Source organism: Acartia tonsa, chromosome 9, assembly GCF_053477335.1.
Source record: "Acartia tonsa isolate MP-2025a chromosome 9, ASM5347733v1, whole genome shotgun sequence".
Classification (NCBI taxonomy): domain Eukaryota; kingdom Metazoa; phylum Arthropoda; class Copepoda; order Calanoida; family Acartiidae; genus Acartia; species Acartia tonsa.
In genome coordinates, this window is record NC_137268.1 from 14,759,150 (window position 1) to 14,783,618 (window position 24,469).

Here is a 24,469-nt window from a genome sequence, read left to right on the forward strand (position 1 = left end):
TCTAATACGTTATGTAGACATGTAAGAAAAGCTTAAGTTTAAAAGTTGACGTCTCTAAGTAAAAAATTGCGGCCACAGGAGCCTTTTAAAGATTTCTGGAGGATCAGGACCTGCAGGATCATACCTGGAACCTGAAATAAAGTTGAACACCTGTATTTCATATGAAAATGTACTTCTAGAGCATATTTAAGTATTTGGTAAGATAAAATGCTTTGTTTAAGAAGAAAAACATATTTATTCTCTTTACCTGAATGACCCTGTCAGGTTTCCTGATATCCTGTGCCCGCCAGGATGGAGATATTCAAAAAATTCCAACTCTCAGTTATGTGTCATACCCATATTTAAAACGTCACGCAGTTTGGGCTTTTATCTTTCACACACAGAAAATGAGAAAAACAGAGGGGGGGGGGCGATCAACCCCTTTCCCCCAACCTTTAAGGGTTAAACAACCCCTCAACCCCCTCTCTAACTTATATCTGAAAAGTCACTTATAAATAGCGAGAGATTTTCTGTATTGAATTTATTCAGTGACAGACATTGTTTCATGTGTGGTTATCTAACAATTTTTATTATATATTATTTGATTGTTTATATTTTATTATTTTTATATTGTTAAAAGTGAAGTAAATAAAGTAAGACGGGAATAAAAATAAAATGTTGTGTTTCGTCATGAAGGGGTTGAAATGATATTTTTTGTGTACGAAATAATTGTAATCATTCTAGTTTTGAGCGTCAAGGTATAAGGGAGTGTGTATATATGTTAGATGAGTAGTGGGTATACATAATGCTTTTAAATTACTGCTAAACCCTTTTTTTATTTGACTTTTTTTATGTTTTACTTGAATGCTCAAAAAACATTTAAATAAAATTTGTCTCATCATAAATGTAGTTTTTTGTATTTAAAGTATTTTTTTATGAATGTATTATTTTAGTTTTTAGTTTTCTTAACGTAGTGGAAAATAAGCTTTTTTATAATTAAGGTCTGTCAGTCCGTCCCACCGTAACGGTTAGCTATTTTTGTTTTTTAGGCATGTTAGAATTGTACTATTAATTTCAACTTTGCATGGCGATTCTTGAGTAGTTTGGTAGGATTTTAAAAGTGTAGCAACTCTATAATCTTTACTAGAATGTAAACATGCAGACTTATAACTTTTTTAACAGGTTATTTTTATGTGAAAAGAATATTCAATTGATCTGATTTTTGGCATATTGATTCCTAGGACAACAAAGTACAACGTTATAAGCAGAGCATCTCTATAATGAAGTCCTAAAATGTAAGTATGACTTAAACATTATCCTGTATTTAATCAGTTTAACATATAAAATAATTTAACGCTATGACTTTTTACATTTTTATTCAGATTATTTAGTTCTGACAGTGTTAATATTCGTTTGTCCTACCATTTTAGAGCTTTGCTTCTGTAGATGTTGTCATCCTTGTTTATAAAATTATCTGAATTCTCTGATTTTTGGAATATTGATTCCTAATACAACAAGGTACAAAATATAAGCGAAGCAACTCTATGACCAAATCTTAAAAATGTAAATAATAAGTATATAAGTATATAATAAGTAATGTGTGTTTCAGCAGTTTTGCAACAAATTCACCTACAATTTCGTTTAGATCTGTGCATTAATATTCTGCTTATTTAGTTATTCCATATTAGTGCTTCGCTTTTATGGAAGTTGTCATCCTTGTTAAATTGAAATCAACTTTTAAATGAAGTAAATTATATTATGCTCCGATATATTCTTATTTTTGTATTTTATCTTTTAATATATACTTTTTCAGAATAAAAATTATAATAATGCTTGGTGATTAAAATATCATATGGATAATAGGTAATATTCTTTTCTGAAAGATGTATTACAGTAACTGTATGTAACAGTTTATGCTTGAATTTTCATATTGAACAGAGTTTTAATAACTAATTACGTAAAATGCAAAAATTGTAAACAAACTTTTTTTTTGTTTGCTGTGAATATTTAGTTCTAAATATTTCTTGTTAAAAGCGAAGTTTCTATAATTAAGGTAGATCCATCCTTAGTTCAGAGATATATAGCTTTTTTTAGTTTAGGCTTGTTAGAATTGTCCTATGGATTTCAAACTGGGCATGTTGATTCCTGTAGAAGTTAGGTAAGTGTAGCAACTTTATAACAGGGACAAGGGAAGGTTTCTCTGACCAAAAAGTCTATTAAAATCATGCAATCTAATCACGAAACCTTTATGAGTGTGTAATATTATCGATGATTCAACTATTATTAAAAGGGGCTTGTAGTAATTATGTCTGAGTATAAATTCGCTAATCTAAATTCACTAAACCTCATCAAAAGTTTGTAGATAATTAACAGGGATCGGCAGCCGCACGTAAGCCGCGTGTAAGCCTCAGTGATATCGTCATTTTATTACTATAATATTCAGCTGGATGTATAAAACTGCTCTTTAGCAGACAATCCTTCTTTCTGAAATTTCTTTTTCTGCTCACAAGCAGGTTTAAAAGTGAGGCTGAGGCGTGGCTGCCGAACCCTGATTATTTATGTTATTAGCAGACCGATTTAAAAAAAATAACACAGTAGGGAGATGAAAAAACATTTTTAAATACTTCCTAAAAATAAAGTCTTTAAATATTTTTCCTACCCATAAAATTTGTAACTGTTTAAAGATGAAAAACAAAATATTTTGACAAAGAGGGAAGTCATTTTCTAGTAAATCCCGTAAAGGTGTGTGTTATAAGGCCTAAAAATAGTAGTAGAACGATAAGGTGCTCTATATATTTGTATTCCCTATTGAATAGAACAATAGGGAATTTTTTTTTTTTTTTGATCACCGTACCTGGAATATCTTTAAAAAAATAAGAAATTTCTATTAAATGCTTTGTTTGGCTCAAACTGACTAAAATTAAAAAAAAATATAATTATAATAATAATGTTTTCTATAGGTACAAGGTAAAGGTTAAGAACCATCTATACAATTAAACAAAGGAAGAAGCCATTCTTTACAGGTTGATTTATTCAAGGTGACAAAAATTAGTTTTATGTTTGTGGAATTTCATGTTTGTTTGCTTTGAAGTAGAAGGTTTCAATGTGCATTGTTTCATATCAATTTCACTACAGCAAACAACTACATTTTAGAACATTTTTTTCTGTAAATTAAACTTTCATTATCAAAAAACTAACTTGTTTTTCAACTATATTTTGGTCAATCTTTATTATAAAAAAAATATTCTGGCTTTAAAATAGGATTTGAAACTAAAAATGACATACTACACAACAAGCAAAGAAAGAATATGACATGCAACCTCCACTTTGAATCTCTTACCTTCTTATATAGATTGTATATCTGAATGTTTTCAAAATTGTCTGTATGTAACTTGTGTTGGTTTGTTTCACTAAGTCATTGTATTAATGATTTGCTAAAGTTTCATTTTAATGTTCACTGCTCGTACAACCTGTAAAGAATTTCAACCATTAACTGAAATATACAGAAGGGTTATCCATGTATCATATTTGGGAATGTAAATCAATTTAGCGGTCATTGTCTTATCCCTTTAGATCCCTGAATAGTAATTAACAATGATCAATGGTTCTTTTTTTTCTATGTAGCTTCTCATTGGTTCTTGGAAGGTTTATAACTTATTTTGGGAGGGTACCTCCACCATCCTAGGAGAAATCAACCCCTAAAAAAGGACCCCATTTCACACACAAAAAATAACTTTTTCTTTTAAAGTCTAAAATAAAAATCTAGTTGTAGAATTCAACCACTTCTTCCCCTCTCAAGTGCCCCTAAAGGCCTCTATGGGCGTAGCCGCTAGCACCAAATAAATATATTCTGTAATGTTTTTATACAGACGGATGAACAAACAGACATACTCTGATTGTAGAGTTTCTGTGTATATATGTATCTTTATAATAAAGTAACACGTTCTATGTGAGTCTTTGTGCACCAAGGGATCTCACTAACCACTGAACCAATATGGTTCTCCTTTACATGGTAGCTTCTTGTATGTCCTGGTAAGGTTTATTACTATCCCAAGAGAATTAACTCTCCAAAATAAATGTTTATAACTTTTTCATTAAAAAAAACTGTAATTGTAAGGGGGGGTTCGTCTTCCCCCCCAACCTAAGGGTCCCTATATGCCTCTAGAGGCGTAGCCGCTGCTAGTAGAGTATCCAATGATATAAAGCAGTAAGGTTTTTTATCTGAATCTCAAAATTAGGCAATTAATTATGAATAAAAAAATCACGCAACCTTCTTTTTAAAAAAAAAACAATCTTTAAAGTTAATTAATGTGAAAAGTATAAGTTTAAATGAAAAAAGTCTTTAGTAAGTTCTATTTATTTTTGATGATAAAGATTTTGCAAAAGACATTTTATTGCTATGTTGATCAGAAATATATTAGAATTTGTTGTTAGGTTTTTTCTACAAATCTTTATATTGAAAGTCTAAATTTGAAAATTGTGATCTTTTTAAAGCTTAAAGTATTTATATAAGTTGTTTGTATCTTAAAATAAAAAAAAATATTAAAAATCATTTTTTGTTTGTTTTTTATTAAAGATTTTCATATTATTTTCAATTTTTTTTCAGAACTTTAAATTGAAAAAAAACCAAAAGACCCCACTAAAATATTTTGTCTCCACCTGGAATCATCAAGGATTTATGTCTATTTTCACCCTACATAGGTCCCAGGGCTCGGCACTTACTTTTGTCTTGATTCAATTGTAGCCCACAGTGACTACTATTTTTAGGCCTTATAACACACACCTTTACGGGATTTACTTTTTACTTCGGCTCATTTTCAAACACTTCCTAATTAACCCTTTAGAGCAAGTTAAAGTAAAAGTTTCAAATTGATTCAATAACTTAAAAACATCTTACTTTAAAGCTCAAAAATAAATCCTTTGCTCATTACTTATTAAAACAAGGATGACAACATCTATAAAAGCGAAGCTCTGAATTGGAAGGAAATCGAACATTAACACTCATAGAGTGACAGAACTGAATAAACTGAACATATGTCTATGCAAAATTGTAAGTAAAGGGGGGGGGGCGAAAGTGACACTTTTTGAAACCAAAACTAAAAGTCAAAGGAACTCAACTAAAAAAAGGGTTACAGGTCTGAGATTTTGCATGGCAGTTGCTTTATAGGGGTACAATATGGAACTGTGAAGAAACGGCGGCGCAACCGCCGAAAACCGCCGAGAAAAGGCAACAAAAATTACGGCGGGAAACGGCGGTTTTCGGCGGTTGCGCCGCCGTTTCTTCACAGTTCCATATTGTACCCCTATAAAGCAACTGCCATGCAAAATCTCAGACCTGTAACCCTTTTTTTAGTTGAGTTCCTTTGTTGACTCTTAGTTTTGGTTTCAAAAAGTGTCACTTTCGCCTCCCCCCCCCTTTGTTGAAAAACTTATTAAATACATGTTACTGTTTAAGTACATACTAACGTTTTTAAGACTAGTTATAGAGAAGCTTCGCTTATAAATCAGATGACTAGGATAATTTGAATATATAAAAATTTGTTGTAAAAAAAGTAAAAAATCAGCTTGTTTTAAATAGACGTACAGACTTTCTAGTAATAATTATAGAGTTGCTGCGCTTATCATTTTGTACCTAACTGCTATAGGAATTAGCATGTGAAGTTTGAAATCGAAAGGACAATCCTAACCTTTTTAGATTAATGAAAAAAGCTAACTGTAACAGATGGACGTACGGACGGACTTACGGACCGACCCTAATTATAGAAAAGCTTCGCTTTTAAAAAATAAATGACCTAGAAACATAAAGAACTAAATTCTAATTTACGATCAACTTAATTTAAAATAATCATAAAAAACATATATTGGTGCCTTACCACAAAGTTGCCTATCAAGCACTGATCCCCCTCCTTATTTGAATTATATCTTTTGGTTTCTTTAATGCTATACCAAGACTCCCTCCCCTTTGGTCGTTTACAATTTGTTTTCAATTAATGGTCGGGAAAGTGGGGATTCTGTGCTCTACACGGCACTATGGAAGAAATTCCCCATATTTTAAATTCTGTGAAAAGTTTGTAAATGTTAATATTCGGAGAAGATTAGTTGTTTTTAGTATTGCAGTACTTAATAAATCATGATTTCAGGGAAGCTTCTAATTTACATTACCCATTTCGCCACTTCCCTCCAACTTTAGAGGCAAGAAGTTGTCAAGAAATACCAAATTAAACCACAACATATATTATAAATTTTAGGATTTGGAAAAGAATAGTTATGTAGTTCATAATTTTATTGATAGGTGTCATAAAAACTTTTTTTATGTAAAATTTTTAGAGGAGATAAATATCTAAGCAATCTTAAATATTTTTGAAAATATTACAGCTATCCACTCTTTGGGATTTTCAATGAATTTTATTCACTATTAAACATATTATTTACGAGTAGTCTATGATTTAGATAAAATATATAAAATATGTAAAAAGCATTATTCAACTTGTTCATCTCAAAACTGAACATGGAACTAATCTCTGACTATCATTTTTGCATGGCTTGTAGTAAAGTGAGCAAAAACTAATAAAATAATGCTTGAGATTCTTATCAAATTCTGCCAAAAGTTGCATAATCTCATCATCTAGTTTTAACTGGAAATCTATGAAATCAGCTCTAAAGCATTGTTTGCCAGAATAGCCTTCCCTTGTCCCTGCTTTATAATCCTTACCAGAATTTTTGTATGTCCATTTTAAACATGTTATTTTTTTACTTTTTAAAAGCAAAGCTTTTCTATAATTAGGATCGGTCCTTCCGTACGTCCGTAACTGATAGCTTTTTCCGTTAATTTAGGCATGTTAGAATTGTCCTATCGATTTCAAATTTTGCATGGTGATTCCTTTAGTAGTTAGGTACGATTTAGGATGCGTAGCAACTCTATAATCATTACCAAAATGTCTGTACATCCATTTTAAACATGTTGATTTTTTTACTTTTTTAACAACAAATTTTTATGTGATCAAATCATCGGATTGATCTTATTTTTGGTATATTGATTCCTGGGACAACAAAGTATAATGTAATAAGCGAAGCAACTCTATAATCAAGTCATAAAAATGTAAGTATGTCCATAAAAATTATCCTGTATCAAGCAGTTTTACAACAAATTTACTTACAATTGTGCTTTGACTCTAATAAATTTATATTATGATAATTAAGTTCTAATACTGATTCCTCTGACAACAAAAAATAATATAATAAGCGAAGCAACTCTATAATCAAGTCCTAAAAATGTAAGAATGTCCATAAAAATTATCCTGTATCAAGAAGTTTTACAACAAATTTACCTACAATTTTGCTTTGACTCTTATAAATTTATATTATGATAATTAAGTTCTAACACTATACAAGTGTTAATGTCAGTTTGTCTTACCGTTTCAGTGCTTCGCTTTTATGGATGTTGTCATCCTTGTTTAACAACAAATTATTTGGTCTAATTTTTTGATTGTTATGATTTCAACAAAGGGGTAGTTTCACGAAATGCATTTGAACTTAATTTAGTGAACCGCATTTTTTTTCTTAGTAATTGGGGTAAACTACATTTAAATAGCATATATTTGAAATAAATTAAATTTTCTACCACGTAGTTTTTAAAATATCAAGACCTGAAAATTGTCTTTTTGTGATATATGCAATTTAAAAAGACGATTTTCAAGTCTTGATATTTCAAAAACTATGTGGTAGAAAATTGAAATTTTTTCAAATATATGCCATATAAATGTAGTTTAACCATTTAACCAGGATAAAATATGCGGTTCACTAAATTAAGTTCAAATGCATTTCGTGAAACTACCCCTTTACTCACAATTTTGCTAAGACTCTCAATCATTCTGACTATTCAGTTATGACAGTATACAAGTGTTAATGTCAGTGTCCTACCGTTTTAGAGCTTCGCTTTTTTGAATGTTGGCATCCTTGTTTCTGTTAGATCTCTTAATTCTTAATGATTATTTAAAATAGACTATAACCTTCTTGAAATTTATTGAGATAGGGGTAGTTGCACGAAATGCATTTGAACTTAACTTAGTGAACCGCATATTTTTTTTCTGGTTAATTCGTTAAACTACATATGGCATATATTTGAAAGAATTTCAATTTTCTACCACATAGTTTTTAGAATGTTAAGACTTGTGGTTTAACCCACTGACTAAAAAAAAAATATGCGGTTCACTAAATTAACTTCAAATGCATTCATGCAACTACCCCTTTGGTAACATTCTTGTAACCTTTTTTTTAGGCTCTGAAGAGTTTTGAATATTATAGCTTTACTGGTGAGGATTCTTTTTATTCCTTTGCCATTTACAGGTACATTAATTATCTTTATGCAAAATCCAAATGTGTATATTTAACCTTGCTAAATTTCTATTGACAAAAAAATTATTTTGAACATTTAAATATTCTTAGTTTATATGATTTTAATTTAATCACTTTATCAAAATTTAAAGATTAAAAAATAATTATTATTATTAATAAATTATTTCTTATTTGGATTTAAGGAGGTTTTTTAGAATTATTCTAGTTAGCTTTCCTGCTTTGTTTCCATTTTTGGTTTTGTTGGTATTGGGTGTGGTAGGATTGTATTTTAGGTTGTTAGTAATTGTTATTGAATTGGTGTTGTTGTTAATTGGTTTGTTGTAGGATTTGATGTGGTTGGTTTCTATCATTGTTTGTTGGTAATGGTATTATTAGTGCAGTTGTGTTGTTGGTGTAGGTTTTGATTGTTTGTTGGTCATTTTTATTGTGGTAAGGTTGTATCATTGTTTGTTGGGAATAGGTATTGTTGTGTTTGTTTTTCATAATTGTTTATTGGTATGAGGTTATTAATAATTGGTGTGAAGTTGGTTTATTGTTTGTTGGTTATAGGTATTGTTTTGTTAAGTTGTTTTGGGAAGTTGGATTAATGCTAAATGTTTTCTTTTAATAGGTATGAATGATTGTATATGCTAGCTGTTTATTTTATAGGTTTGAATGTTAGTATGTGTGATTGTTTTTTTTTTTATAGGTTTGAATGATGGTATGTGCTATTGTTTAACAAAGAGGACTAAATGCTAGCTGTTTTTTTTTTTTATAGGTTTGAATGATTGTATATGCTAGCTGTTTTTTTTATAGGTTTGAATGATTGTATATGCTAGCTGTTTTTTTATAGGTTTGAATGATTGTATATGCTAGCTGTTTTTTTTTATAGGTTTGAATGATTGTATATGCTAGCTGTTTTTTTTTTATAGGTTTGAATGATTGTATGTGCTATTGTTTAATAAAGGGGACTAAATGCTAGCTGTTTTTTTTTATAGGTTTGAATAATTGTATATGCTGGCTGTTTTTTTTTTAGGTTTGAATGATTGTATATGCTAGCTGTTTTTTTTATAGGTTTGAATGATAGTATGTGCTATTGTTTTTTTTATAGGTTTGAATGATAGTATGTGCTATTGTTTTTTTATAGGTTTCAATGATTATGTGTTAGCTGTTTATTTTAGATATAAATGCATCAATGTGTTAGTTGATTTTTTTCAGATTTAAATACTGGTTTTCTACTTTTTTTACTAAATGCTAGCTGGTTTTTTTTATAGGTTTGAATGATTGTATATGCTAGCTGTTTTTTCTTATAGGTTTGAATGTTTGTATGTGCTATTTTTTTTATAGGTTTGAATGATGGTATGTGCTTTTTTTATAGGTTTGAATGATTATGTGTTAGCTCTATATTTTAGATATAAAAGCATGTATGTGTTAGCTTATTTTTTTCAGGTTTAAATACTGGTTTTCTACTATTGTAGTTTTTTTTAATAAAAATGGTATGCTTTAATTTCTTGCTAATTGCATGTATGCTTTAGCTGATTTATTTAGATTTAATCCTTTGGTTTGATAGCTGCCTTTATTTTAGAATTAAATTATGTTGTGTGATTGCTGGTTTTTTTTATAGATTTGAATGCTGGACATGTGATAGCTAGTTTTTTATTGTAGATTTAGATTTGATTTTACCTGCTTTTTAAATTATTTTGTTGGTATATGATTTCTTTCTAATGCAAGTCTGGCTGTACGTTTATATGTTTGGAGTTCAAAGGGGAAAATTGAATAGCATGGCAAATCATCGTCAAATGCTGTAAATAGCAAAAGTTTACAATACTACATAATACCAATAATACTCTTTTTCTAAATGTACAGTTTTCATAGAAACCTTAACATTAACTTAGTATAATCACCAAAAATACTTTAATTCACTACTAGAAGGTGCTTAAAATAATTTTTCTGAGGTTCTGAGCATCCAGTATGTAATTTACATTGTTAGGCAGTCAGTCTGTTCGTCAACAAAAATTTTGAAATATAAAGGTTTCTAGATTTCCATGATATTTTTATGATCTGCTTCTTATGGATGTTGTCATCCTTGTTTTTATTTATAGATTTCAATTTGCCAGCTGTAAAATCTAATATTTTGATTCTCTTCTCATAAAATATGAAGGTAAATTTTTTTCTCGTATTCATTCCAATCTGGTGGATAGGAACTGGTTCTCATCCATACGAAAAAACTATGTCTAGCATCGTATTATATCCAGCTTTCTACGAATATAGAAATGTACAATCATAAGATTAAAACCATTATTTTTAGCTGGTGCCTTCAGCACCTCGAGGCTAAAATAATAGTTTTAATCTCCTAATTGTATTTTCTATATCCGCGGAAAGCCGTTTATAATACGATGCGAGAAAAAACTACTCTTAACCTTATTTTTTCAAATTAATAGCTTTATTATTTATTAGCATATACTTTCAACTTTTAAAATAGTTTGTAATAAGGATAATTACATGGCTTTCTAAAATTCTAAGCAATATCGACTATTGGTTTTATGAATATATTTTTGTTTGTTTTTATTGAAGTAACATTTTGTTTGCTTTATTGAGTTTTTATTTTTGTTTAGCTGAAATGTTTGCTGACAACTGCTTACGAAGGTTTATTTCACATGTAACATCCCTCAATAGGTAACCAACAACTGAATTTCAGGTGATTTTTTTGTTTTTTGGATGGTGATTCTTCATTTATTTGCCCCCCCCCTCTCAAAAAAATGTATGTTTTTTGATTTATTTTACTTTTGGCTATACCTTGTTCATGAGATTATCTTGTTTGTTGGTTCAAAGCCTTGGGTAATTCTATTAAAGGAACCATGCTTAAACCGCTTCAACTGCTGAAAGACTGCCACGAGTAGAACCAATACTCAAAATTTGAAGCCTCCAGCATCAAAAACAAAAAAAGTTATGGACATTTTAAAATCACATTTTTAGTACTATGAAACTTTTGAAAGTTTTTCATTGCTAATAATAGAATTTTCATTATTAAAATACGTCGCCTAGAAAGAAAATTATAATCTTATTTTTGGCAGAAACTTACCATACCAGTAACGTTTATACAATAAAAACACTCTTCTTTATAGTCAAAATCATTAAAAAAAATTCGTTTTTGTGTTTTATTAAGAGTACTGTAGCGTGAGAAGTCCGCTGAACAACCAATCACAGCTGAGCATCTGTATTACTTACATTAGTTTAATTTTTCCCCGCTATGATTTTACGCTTTCAGACGCAATTTAAACCGAATTTTTAAAAGACATTTTGACTATAAAAAGGGGCGTTTTTATTGCAATAATGTTATCAGTTACTGGCAGTCTAAAATTCTGACAAAGATAAGCTTTTAATTTTGCTTCCAGACGACGTAATTTAATGTTGAAATTTTCTTTTAGTACAATGAAAATCTTTCAAAATCTAAAAGAATCGTTTTGAAATGTCTGTAACTTTTTTGTTATTGAAGCTTGAGGCTTCAAATTTTGGGTATTGGGTCTACTCGTGGCAGGCTTTAGGCAGTTAAAGCTCGATATTTCTTGCAGGGTTCCTTTAAAATGGATTGTTCAGATTATTTTTTTTTAAATTACAGGGCTTAATATAAAGGGGGGAGGCGGTTGTGACACTTTTTGAAAACTAAAAGTAAAAGGAACTCTACAAAAAGAAAGAGTTGAAGCACTGACATTTGGTATGGAAGTTACTTTTAAAGTGGTACAATGTGGAACTGTGAAACGGCGACGGAACCGCCGCTATCGCCGAATTGTTTGTTGGCGGGAAACGGCGGTAGCGGCGGTTTCGCCAACTTTTCCTCACAGTTCCACATTGTACCTTTTTTTAAAGCGAATTTCATTCTAAATTTTAGTGTTAAAACTCTTTTTTTTAAATTTAAATTCCTGTAGTTTTGGTTTTAAAAAGTGTCATAACCGCCCCCTCCCTTTGTACATACTTTAGGATTTCCTGGGTTATAGTACTAATTTAGTTTTCTTACTGTTCAGTTGTTAGTTGTGAGCAAAGGCGTTTAGAATGAGGAAGTATTTCCTGGCAAAATTGAATAAACTATGCACTACTCCTACACCTCTCTTGACAAGGGGTGTGTAGGAGTGGTGTAACACCCCTCCTAAATTTAAGAGGGGTGTTGCAGACCTCTGTGTACGCCACTGGGTGTGAGCCAAATCTGTATTCTAACAAAAGGTAATTCAGTCATAATTGTTGAATGTTTACAAATTTTCCTAATTTCTTGGGATGGGTCTTGGCGATTTTTTTAGTATTCATTTGAAACCGATTAACATCCAGTGGATTAGAACCGGTTCTTATCGTATTTTATCAAGGTCTCTACAAATATAGAAAATTTACACGATTTTAACCAGTTTTTTGTCGGTGCATTCGGCATCACGGGGCAAAAAAAATTATAATTGTACATTTTTATATCTGCGATAGCTGTTGATAATACGATGCGAGAAATAACCATTTTAAAATGTTTTTTTTTAATGTTAAGATTGAGAGTTGTGAGCTGAGGGGAGTGTCTCAAAACCTCTTTCAAATTTAACGAAGGATACTTTCTCCACATGCATCCCTCGATTGACAAGGGTATTACAGCCAAGGGGTGTGTCAAGGTAAAATACATTTATTAAGGTTGTTAAAATCGTGTCCACAAAAGAGGGTGTCTATATTTTTTGCACCCCCTGACAAAACCCTGTTCACGCCTTTGGTTGTTATCTTATCTCTCTTGTTTAATTTAGGTGTGTTAAATTTCAAACTTGGTGTTTTGATTCCTGTAACACTTGTAATTAAACAAGGATGACAATATCCATAAAAGCTAAGCTCTGAAACGGTAGGACAAACTAACATTAACACGTGTAGAGTGTCAGAACTGAATAATCAGAGAATAAATGTATAATTTTTAAACAAAACTAAGTAGATTTGTTGAAAAACTGTTTAAATGCAGAATACTTGCATTTTTATGACATATTTATAGAGATGCTTTAACATTATACTTTAAGTTGTCTCAGGAATTAGGAATCTTCATGCAAAGTTTTAATAGAAAGGACAATTCTAACATGCCTATCTAACAAAACTGTTACGGACATACAAATGGACGTATTGACGCTCGGACCAACACCAAGTATAGAAAAGCCTCTCTTTTAAAAAGAATAGGCATATAAATTTAATTTTTCGTGTTTTTAGTATGTCCATAGTTTTAAATAATTTTGGGATAGATTTGTTTCTTCTAAATAATATTGAATATTGGTCACTTGTATTCTTTTTGTTTGTTTTTAGGTTGCTGAATTAGAGATTATTTACATGAACTGTCATCATTTTTTAGTTTCAGGTAGATTTTTTTTTCAATTCACATTGCTTATTAAAAGTGGCGCGGGAAGTAATTTGTAATTTTATTAAAAAAGGTCTATGATAGAAATAGCAAATATGTAAGGGTAAAGCTTTATGAATATAAATTCTTTTTTTAGTTGCGAAGCTACTTTAAAATTCCCTTTCTTTGTCCGTCCATCCATCAGTCCCAAATACATTTTATTTTTCATTTTCCTCCACATCTTTGGTGTTTATGGTCCGATTTTCAAATTTTTTATGAAAATTTTTAATATTGAAAAAAATATTTCTAAGAGGATATTACGATATTTTTTTGTGCTTCGCTACTTCTGCACTTATGAGATCCTTGTTTTTATAGTTTTGTGCTACACAATGGATAAGTTGATCATGGAGGATGGGATTAAAGAACTGTCAGGTAAATTGTGAGTTTATGCATAAATTTTCTGTTCATAAGGGGGAGGGGAGTTTGTACACTTATAGGAAATGAAAATTCAGTATCATATTTTGCCCTGGCATTTTGGGCTTGTTTTTATAGTTATCAACCTAATTATTTTTGTAAACTCTAAATGATTGGATCTACCTGTAAAACTTTAAAAATTGAATTTTGGGACTTTCCTTCTAGGGGCTAGTGGTACAAAAGACCCAGGAATAAGGTATAACCAACAAGCGAAAATAATCTAAAATAATATTTGGGGGGCAAATGGAGAGGTCGTCAATTTTACGATGTATTGCCCCCAAACGACAGCTGAAAAAGACGTATAAGTTTCGTGATTTTTTTCCGAATTAATTTCATAATTGGTATAAGCTGCAAAAGACCCCACCCAAACACTATAATTTTAAGTACTGAACTCCTTTTTAAAAATATAGAGTTGATTTTTTTATTGCAAACTATATTAACATAACTAAAATAAGTAGTAACTACAGATTTCATTTATGCACTATCCTTCTAGGGGCTTTTGGGGTAAACCCCCCCCCCCCCCCAAATACAAAATTTTTATGTTTTGAGCTTACAAGCCCCTCGAAGTAAAGTGCAAAAATGTAATATAAGGTGGCTAATCAACTCATTTATGTAACGTAAGGTTCCCACTAGACCCACTAGTCCCAAAATTCAATTTTCAAAGTTTTACATGTAGATCCAATCATATATGAGAGTTTACAAAAAGAATTAGGTTGACTATAAACCTATTTTAGGTTAGGTTTTAAGCTAGGGAGCCGAGCGCTGCGGCCAGAATTTATAGTTCTGTCGGAAGGGGGGGGGGGGGAAGGATATAAAAATTATAAAATTGAAAAAAATATTTCTAAGAGGATATTACAAAATTTTTCGTGCTTTGCTACTGATGCACTTATTCGATCCTTGTTTTTATAGTTTTGTGCTGCACAATGGATGAGTTGATCATGGAGGATGGGACTAAAGAATTGTCAGGTAAATTGTGAGTGCATGAATAAATTTTCTCTTCTGCTCTGGGGGAGGGAGGGTTGTACACTTATAGGAAATGAAAATTCCGTATCAAATTTTGCCCTAAGATGGGGTTTTGAAAGATGAATGCCGCGTTTTTTCGACATTTTTAATGATGAGCTATCGCTCCACCATTTATTCCCTTGGGCAAAAAATATTCATTCCTAAACAAAAAACTGGATAGGAATACTCCATTTGGATTTTTAACCTAATAATAAATATAATAATACTTTTTTAGAATTGTATGACGGGATACTGGAATGATGGATTAATAAATAAATTTAGGTAAATTCAATTTTATTTATTACGGTTATTTGTGGGGGGGAGGGGGGAAGAGTGTTTACAAGTTATGTTCAGGTAGTTTTTTTTGTGCTGAATAAAGTATCATTTTGCTTTGTAAGTATCTTTTTTTCTCTTTGTAAGTACATACATATATAGATCATTTAGGGGGAGCAATTATTGCGAGCCGGGCGAAAGTACCCCATGCGACTAGAGGCTATATGTCGAAAAATTGGCGCCAAATTTTTCAATGACATTTGCCTATGAAAGTTGTATCCCGGACCCCCCTCCCCTGGGTTGCTGGGCGCCGAAGAAAGAAGCTAAAACTCATGTCTCAGGGAACAAAGGACTTAACCTTTGAATAAAACTTGTAGTAATACTGACGTCATGTTTATGTTAATTCCGAAGCTTGGCATAATATTCTGGATGCTCGCACTTGGCTCTATAATAGAGTATGCGGTTGTGTGGACTAAAGAATATTATAAAAAGATCAAGATTGATTTAGATATGATCTTCTTTATTCTATAAGTCTCTTTTTCTCTTTTTTTGTCTTGTCTATCAGTTTCTGTACTCTTGGTAGGTTGGTTGGTTGGTTGTATGCCGGCATATGGTATGTGTGCGTGGGTGTTGCGATTTGCGCCTTGCGTCCCTTTGACACAAAGCTGTGTCTGAAGAAATTCCCTTATCCCTGAAATAAAAAAATAATAAAAGTGTACACTAATTAATAAAAAGAACAATATAAAGATAGGTTACCTGCCTGGCCCGCAAGCCAAAACAAAACCTCACTCGAGGCAGGTGTTTCACCTTGGGTTTAGAAGGCTTTTATTACTAATACTTCTAAACACAAAGTGGGACACCTGTAAAAATATCTTCATAAATCCAGCTTATAACAACGAGATTATTATTTTTAAAAATTAAAATGTTTAGGTATGTGATTTTCAGCTGTCGTTGTGGGGCATGTACAGTAAAAATTATTTACCACCAAAATTATTATTTATATTTATTTTGTTTGCTATACCTTATTTCTGCCATGAATCAAAACAAAGAATGAATCAGAAAATTACCAAAGCCATGAAAAATTATAATGTGATCAAAGCCAAAGCATAACGAATCTGGGAGGCATATTAGATCTCTTGAATACTGAACAGAATGTCAGGAATGGTCTTAATACAATCGTTCTGATTATTCTGTTTGGTTATTAATAGATTTTGAAATCAAGCCTCTACACTATGTATATTGTTTATTTATATTTTATTTGCACGTACTTATTTATGTACTTTATGATGTATGTTACAAAGGTTTATTTGTATTGAATTATTTGCCAATTTTTATGTATATTACTTTATATCAAATCTTACATTGATAAATTTTAACATTTAAAACTTAACCGTTTGAGCCGTTACAGTCGCTAAATAACTATTTCTAAAAATCTGAATAATTATGTTGATTGCTTTACTTGATTAATTACGATTTCGGCCAAATTTCAAATTTGGGCAGAGTTTTACTTCTTCCACCAATTCAGATTTATTTGCTATGCATTCTCGTTATTTGTATGGTCTTTCCGACATCTAAAAAAATGGTTTGTGTGTTCACTTGTTCGGGCAGCCAACGGGGGGGGGGGGGGATGAGATTTATCCCTTCATTTTATATCTATACGTTTGTCCGTCCGCCTAAGTCCGCTATAATAGGGCTAGATTGGTGCTTTTTGGTTTTATTTTTAAAATTTGTGATATTAGAGGATATTATAATTTCTTGAAAAGTAAGTTTTTGTTTTGTTTTTTTTTTTTGGGGGGGGGGAGTAAATGGTAATATTTGGTTATATATGTGGTTAGCAACATCCTTCGGTACAAACTGACAGACAAACATCCTGTTACTTTATTTCTTATTTTCTTATTTCTATGTTTTTGTTGCTACACTACATTAAAACCAGTTTTTTTAGCCCGTGCCTTCGGCATTCTGCCAGTCTGTAACGTTTTTGGTGAAAGGCCCAGGCTAAGAAAATTGGATTAAATTATACGATTTTTATATTAATATTCGTGTAAAATTGTCTATAATACGATGTTAAACATAATATTTAGTATGGCAGAGACCTGGTTCTAATCTAGCCATTTTGAAAAATAAGTTTAAGTTAAGAACATTTAAAAACATTTATGGTAGCTGTTGATTCATGTGATTGTGTAATTTAAAAATTTAGGTTTGTGAGCTTGTTCACGATCATGGACTGTTAAATCTTAGCAGACTGGACAGCTTAACTGCTATGTGACAGGTAATTAAATGTTTTATAACAAGGATGATAACCTCCATAAAAGCGAAGTTTTGAACAGTAGGACAAAAAAAAACTTATTAATCAGAAGATACAAAAAATGGATGCATGGACATATTGGTAACAATTTGCTACGCTTCTTAAATAGTCCCTAACTATCACATTAACCACCATGCTAATTTTGAAATCAATAGGATAATTCTAACATAGCAAAATTGATGAAAAGAACTATTTGTCCCTGACTTATGAACCAACGTGATTTTAGAAAAGTTTTGAAGTTATTTTTCTTGGAATGGTGGAGGTACCCTTTTAGTAAATAATGCAGAGAGAGAGGTGACAATGGACTGTTTATTAGACTGGTCCCAAAGTTTCATTAAAAGTTTTCTTATTCGTTGGCTTAACAACTTTAGTGAATTTATATTGGTTGTTAAGTTAATTGTTCTAACGTTTCTACCACTAATATTAATCTACAGAAGGGTTAATTGGAGACAATATTAATTTTAGATAACTGGTAAATTTACAAAAATTTAGGTGTATTGGTAACTTCACCATCATGGACTGCTGAATTTTTGATGAATGGATAACTTACATGCTACCTGACAGGTACTAAAATGTTGTATAACAAGGATGATAACACCCATAAAAGCGAAGTTTTAAACAGTAGGACAAAAAACTTATTAATCAGAAGATACAAAAAATGGACGGATAAACATATTGGTAATGATTTGCTACGCTTCTCAAATAGTCCCTAACTATCACATTAATCACCATGCTAATTTTGAAATCAATATGATAAATCTAACATAGCAAAATTGATGAAAAGAACTATCTGTTCCTGACTTATGAACTAACGTGATTATAGAAAAGCTTTGAAGTTCTTATAATTTTCTTTTAGTAAATAATAGAATCATGCAGAGAGAGAGGTGTTAATGGACTGTTTATTAGACTGGTCCCCAAGTTTCATTAAAAGTTTTCTTATTCGTTGGCTTGACAACTTTAGTGAATTTTGATTGGTCCGTTCATTAAGTGTACAAAAAGGTAATCATTGGGGATGTACACCAATTTATCGTCCATTGTCTTATTCTTTAAGAATGAAAATTTTTAAAAATTTAGATGTATGGGCGATTTCACGATTATGGACTATTGAATTTTTGATGAATGGACGACTTACATGCTACCTGACAGGTACCAAAATGTTGTATAACAAGGATGATAACATCCATAACAGCAAAGTTTTGAACAGAAGGACAAAAAAACTTATTAATCAGAAGATACAACAAATGGACGCATGGACATATTGGTAACAATTTGCTACGCTTCTTAAATAGTACCTAACTACCACATTAATCACCATGCTAAGTTTGAAATCAATATGATAATTCTAACATAGCAAAATTGATGAAAAGAACTATCTGTTCCTAACTTATGAACCGACGAGATTATAGAAAAGCTTTGAAGTTCTTATATTTTTCTTTTATGGGTTATTTTTCTTGGAATGGTACAGTTACCCTTTTAGTAAATAATAGAAACCTTGGTAAGGGGTAATTGGGGATGTACACTAATTTATCATCCATTGTCTTATTCTTTATGATAACTAAATTTTTAAAAATTAAGATGTATGGGTGATTTCATGATCATGGACTGCTGAATTCTTGATGAATGGACGACTTGTATGCTACCTGACAGGTTCTAAAAATGTTGTATAACAAGGATGAGAATATCCATAAAAGCGAAGTTTTGAACAGTAGGACAAAAAAACGTATTAATCAGAAGATACAAAAAATGGACACAAATTTTAAGGATTTTTTTAAAATTAGGTTTTTGTATAATTCTTTATATAAAAGCGGAAATACAATTCAAGTTCATAAATTTTGACCAATAGGATAGGTGGATTGGAAACTACCTGCGCTCTAATGGGTTGAATGATGTCATTAATAATTATTAATCATTGGTTATGTACAATACATCAATTTACCGCCCATTGTCTTATTCTTTAAGGTAACTGTAAATTTTAAAAAATTAGGTGTACAGTCGTGGATTGCTGAATTTTTGATGAATGGACGACTTACTTGCTACTTGACAGGTATTAAAATGTTGTATAACAAGGATGACGTCATCCATAAAAGCGAAGCTCTGAAACGTGAGAACAAACTAACATTAACACTTGTATTCAAACAAATTTGCAACAAATTTAGTTAACTGATACTTACTTCTAACATTGTACTTTGTTGCAAGAGGAATAGGTACTCCAAAAATCAGACGAATAGGATAATTATAACATATGCTTGCTAAATTGTACCTAATTGTGATAGGAAACTTTATGCAAATTTTAAAATTGATAAGACAAGTAATGAAAAGAGCTAATTGTCTCGGAAGGGCTTTTAGATGGACGAATGGACTGATCTTAATTACAGAAAAGATGTGCTTCAAACAATAAATTAAAGAGGTCTTTTTTTCTGTTTTGGAGTATTTTTCATGGAATGGTGGGGGTAACATTTTAATAAATATTAGAATAATTTAAAGGAAGCCTGCAAGAAATACCACGCTTTAACTGCTGAAAGACTGCCACAAGTAGATCAAATACCCCAAATTTGAAGCCTTCAGCTTCTATAACAAAAAAGTTCTAGGCATTTTAAAATGACATTTTATGTACATAAAAATTTTGAAAGAATTGCAATGCTCATGTTGAAAACTTTGAAATTAAACTACGTGGCCGAGAAACAAAATTATAAGCTTATTTTTGTCATAAATTTAGGTTTCCAGTAACTAATTATATTTTTACAATAAAAATACCCATTTTTATAGTCAAAATCATTAAAAAAAATTAAGTTTTACTTGCGTTGAACCGAATGTACTGTAGCCAATCAGAAGGCTGAATCAGCTTAACAACCAATCACAGCTAAGCTTGTATTAGTGTACCCCTGTGTTTCCGCTATGATTTTCGTTTTAAAATGCAATCTAAATCGAATTTTTTTCATAGATTTTGACTATGAAATGTGGTGTTTTTATTGTAAAAATGTAATCAGTTACAGGCAATCTAAGTTTCTGACAAAGATAAGGTTATAATTTTGTGTCTAGGCGACGTAAGGGGGGGGGGTTTTTAATGCAAATGGCACTTAGAATTCGAATTTCGATTTGAAATTTTGCATGAGTAATCCTTGATAGGTCTATTTTCCCTAAATCGAACAAAAAGTTGGAAAAGTAACGGCTGGCAGCTGGCAGCTCAGCCGTTTAACCGTTTTTTGCCTAGTTTTAGGGCAAATTCATCATTAATTACGTAGGAATAAACTTTTTAAAACATATTTCTGGTTTAATTCATGTTAAATGATAACAATAACCATTTTTAAAAATTTTTAGTACCAGCTGCTAAACGGCTAGAATTGGCTGAAAACGGCTGGGAGCTGCCAAGAGTAGAAAGGGTAGATAGGGCTTGTGACATGTCTAGGGGTAGGTTTCTATGGGTGCTGGGCTCAAAAATGCTACCAAAAATAGTGACTGCCAATCCATATGGCAGCTGGGTAACAGCTGCAGCTCAGCTGCGAGCGGCCAAGAGTAGAATGAGTAGATAGGGCTTGTGATGTGTCTAGGGGTAGGTTTTTATAGGTGCTGAGTTAAAAAATGCTAACAAAAATAGTGGAGGCCCATCCACATGGCAGCTGGGTAATGGACGCAGTTCAGCTGGGTAACGGCCGCAGCTCAGACGAGATAGGCCAAGAGTAGAATGAGTACAGGAGGCATGTGACATGTCCAGGATTAGGTTTTTATGGGTGCTGAACTCAAAATGCTTCTAAAAAACAGTTTCGGCCAATCCCTATCGCAGTTAAGTAATAGCTGCTGCTCAGCTGCGAGCGGCTAAGAGTAGAATGATTAGATAGGGCTTGTGACATGTCTAGAGGTAGGTTTTTATGGGTGCTGAGCTCAAAAATGGTACCAAAAATAGTAGTAGCCCATCTATATGGTAGCTGGGTAACGGCCGAAGCTCAGCTGGTAGAGGCCAAGAGTAGAATGAGTACATAGGGCATGTGACATGTCTAGGGGTAGGTTTTCATGGGTGCTGAGCTCAAAAATGCTACTAAAAATAGTGGCAACCCATCCATATGGCAGCTGAGTAACAGCTGCAGCTCATCTGCGAGTGGCCAAGAATAGAATGAGTAGATAAGGCTTGTGATGTGTCTAGTGGTAGGTTTTCATGGGTGCTGAGCTCAAAAATGGTACCAAAAATAGTGGTGACTCATCCACATTGCAGCTGGGTAACAGCTGCAGCTCAGCTGCGCGCCACTAAGAGTATAATGAGTAGATAGAGCTTGTGACGTGTCTCAGGGTAGGGTTTTATGGGTGTTGAGCTCAAATAGGCTACTAAAAATAGTGGCGACCAATCTATATGGCAGCTGGGTAACGGCGGCAGCTCAGCTGGGAGTGGCCGAAAGTAGAATGAGTACATAGGGCTTGTGACGTGTCCAGGGGTAGGTATTTATGAGTGCTGAGCTCAAAAATACTACCAATAATAGTGGCGGCTCATCCATATGGCAGCTGGGTAACAGCTACAGCGTCATAAGCCCTATCTACTCATTCTACTCTTGGCCTCTCACAGCTGAGCTGCGGCCGTTAACCAGCTGCCATATGGATGGACCGCTACTATTTTTGGTACCATTTTTGAGCTCAGTACCCATAAAAACCTACCCCTAGACACGTCACAAGCCCTATCTACTCATTCTACTCTTGGCCGTTGCAGCTGAGCAGCAGCTATTACTCAACTGCCACATGGATAGGCCATCACTATTTATGGTAGTATTTTTGAGCTCAACAGTAACACCCATAAAAACCTAACCCTGGACATGTCACATGCCTTATGTACTCATTCTACTCTTTGCCTCTCCCAGCTGAGCTGCCGCCGTTACTCAGCTGCCACATGGATGGGTCGCCACTTTTTTTGGTAGCATTTTTGAGCTCAGCACCCATAAAAACCTACCCCTAGACACGTCACAAGCCCTATCTACTCATTCTACTCTTGGCCGCTCGCAGCTGAGCTGCAGCTGTTACCCAGCTGCCATATGGATTGGTCGTCACTATTTTTAGTAGCTCAGCACCCATAAAAACATACCCCTAGACATGTCACAAGCCCTATCTACTCTTCATACTCTTGGCCGTTCCCAGCCGTTTTCAGCCGGTTCTAGCCGTTTAGCAGCTGGTACTAGAAATTTAAAAAATGGTTATTGCTATCATTTAATATTGGAAATCTTTCTAAAATTCCATTGTACATAAAATGCTATTTTGAAATGCCTAGAACTTTTTTGTTATTGAAGCTGAAGGCTTTAAATTTGGGGTATTGGGTCTTTTTGTGGCAGTCTTTCAGCAGTTAAAGCGTGTTATTTGCAGGCGTCCTTTAAGTCCAGTGGTTGTAGACAAGACTTTGATCTAAAATCTTTGTGTAGTGCTATCAAACCAACAAACATTAAACTTGTAGAGCAGATTTTAATCACCTTTATATAATTATATAAATATGTTTTTATTTAGGTTTCCAGCTTAAAGCCAGCAATAGCTTGTTGTAGAGATCTTTGTTATGAATAACTTTGCAGCCTCGACTTTTTGTATAATTTAATTTAAGCTGTACTATAAGTTACTAAATCAGGAATAAGACAGTCAACAAGCGAAGTAAATCTAAAATTATAATCGATGGGTACATAATAAGGTCTTACTACAATGTACTGTCCCCCTAAAATGACGAAATGTTCCTTGTTGAATTTGATTTGGGACTTTTGGACCCGGCCCTTTACATTATTTTTTTAATGATAATAAAGAGGAGGTTATTAAGTATATCAGAGGTCCTTAATCTCGCGGGGCTATATAGTAACATAAATAACCTGACCCACTACAATCAATATAATTTTCATATTATTTAAATGGGATGAGAGGTATTTTATAGATAAGGAACTATGAACTTGTAAATTTTTTCATAAAATTGTATTTACTTTTATTATTGGAAATACAATATTATATTATTTGTTTGTTCATTAACTTGCTTTATACATAGGTCCGTCCATCCGTAATGGTTATTATATCAATTTGAAACAGGTTGTTCCTATGAACTTTTGAATTGTTACCAGGAACTTTTAAACTAAGAGCTTTGCTTTTATGCTTGTTTATTTACAGGGGCGTTTACATCAACAGTAACAGCTGTTAACGCGATCATACTTGTCTATCTATAATATATATTATCTATCTTAAGCTTAAGATCTCTATCCGCTGAATCGATTGGTCTACTCTTCAGGTAATATAGCTACTGGTTTTGAGGTGTTTCTAGTGAGGGGGATAACTCCTACCCCCCAAAAAATAAATAACCCCCTAACATTTTATGTCTTCTTTTGTAAACTAAAACAAATAAGTGAAAAATATTAACCTCAAAAGAATGAATGATTTATGTAGAAAGGATTTCTCAATGCCTACTCGAGCGAAGTTTTTAGTAGTAAGGGGCGAAGCCATTATTAAATATATTTAACAAGATAGATTATTTCTCGTATCGTATTATAAACAGCTTTCCGCGAATATAGAATGTACAAATATAAGATTCAAACCAGTTTTTTTAGCCCCGAGGTGTTGAAGGCGAATGTGCCTCTTTTTGAAACCAAAAGTAAAACGTGCTTGATCTCAGTCCAGAAAAGAGTTACAGCTCTAAAATTCGGCGAAGCAGTTGCTTTTGTGGAGAACATTATGAAGTTGTGAAGAAACTGCAGTTTTGTGTTGCCTTTTTTCGCCATAAGACATTTTCAATCATCTGACAAACTTTTTTTTTCTCATAAAAATTTCCC

The 24,469-nt window shown here is 32.3% G+C and overlaps 1 long non-coding RNA gene across 5 annotated transcripts; it reads left to right on the plus strand.

Annotated features, from left to right (window-relative positions):
- Positions 1 to 1,790: 1,790 nt before the first annotated feature.
- On the plus strand, positions 1,791 to 23,662 carry LOC145328284 (uncharacterized). Of its 5 annotated transcripts, none has more exons than XR_013882410.1 (17): positions 1,791 to 1,842; positions 2,074 to 2,137; positions 8,258 to 8,325; positions 10,416 to 10,474; positions 10,929 to 11,011; positions 12,336 to 12,531; positions 12,836 to 12,953; positions 13,618 to 13,669; positions 14,024 to 14,080; positions 15,032 to 15,088; positions 15,360 to 15,406; positions 17,595 to 17,666; positions 18,195 to 18,266; positions 18,777 to 18,848; positions 19,278 to 19,349; positions 19,687 to 19,746; positions 23,178 to 23,662. It is a non-coding gene; the product is annotated as an uncharacterized LOC145328284 (long non-coding RNA). The 5 variants fall into 5 exon arrangements; XR_013882412.1 differs by having other exon boundaries at positions 8,258 to 8,291; XR_013882411.1 differs by having other exon boundaries at positions 2,079 to 2,137.
- The last annotated feature ends 807 nt before the right edge of the window (positions 23,663 to 24,469 follow it).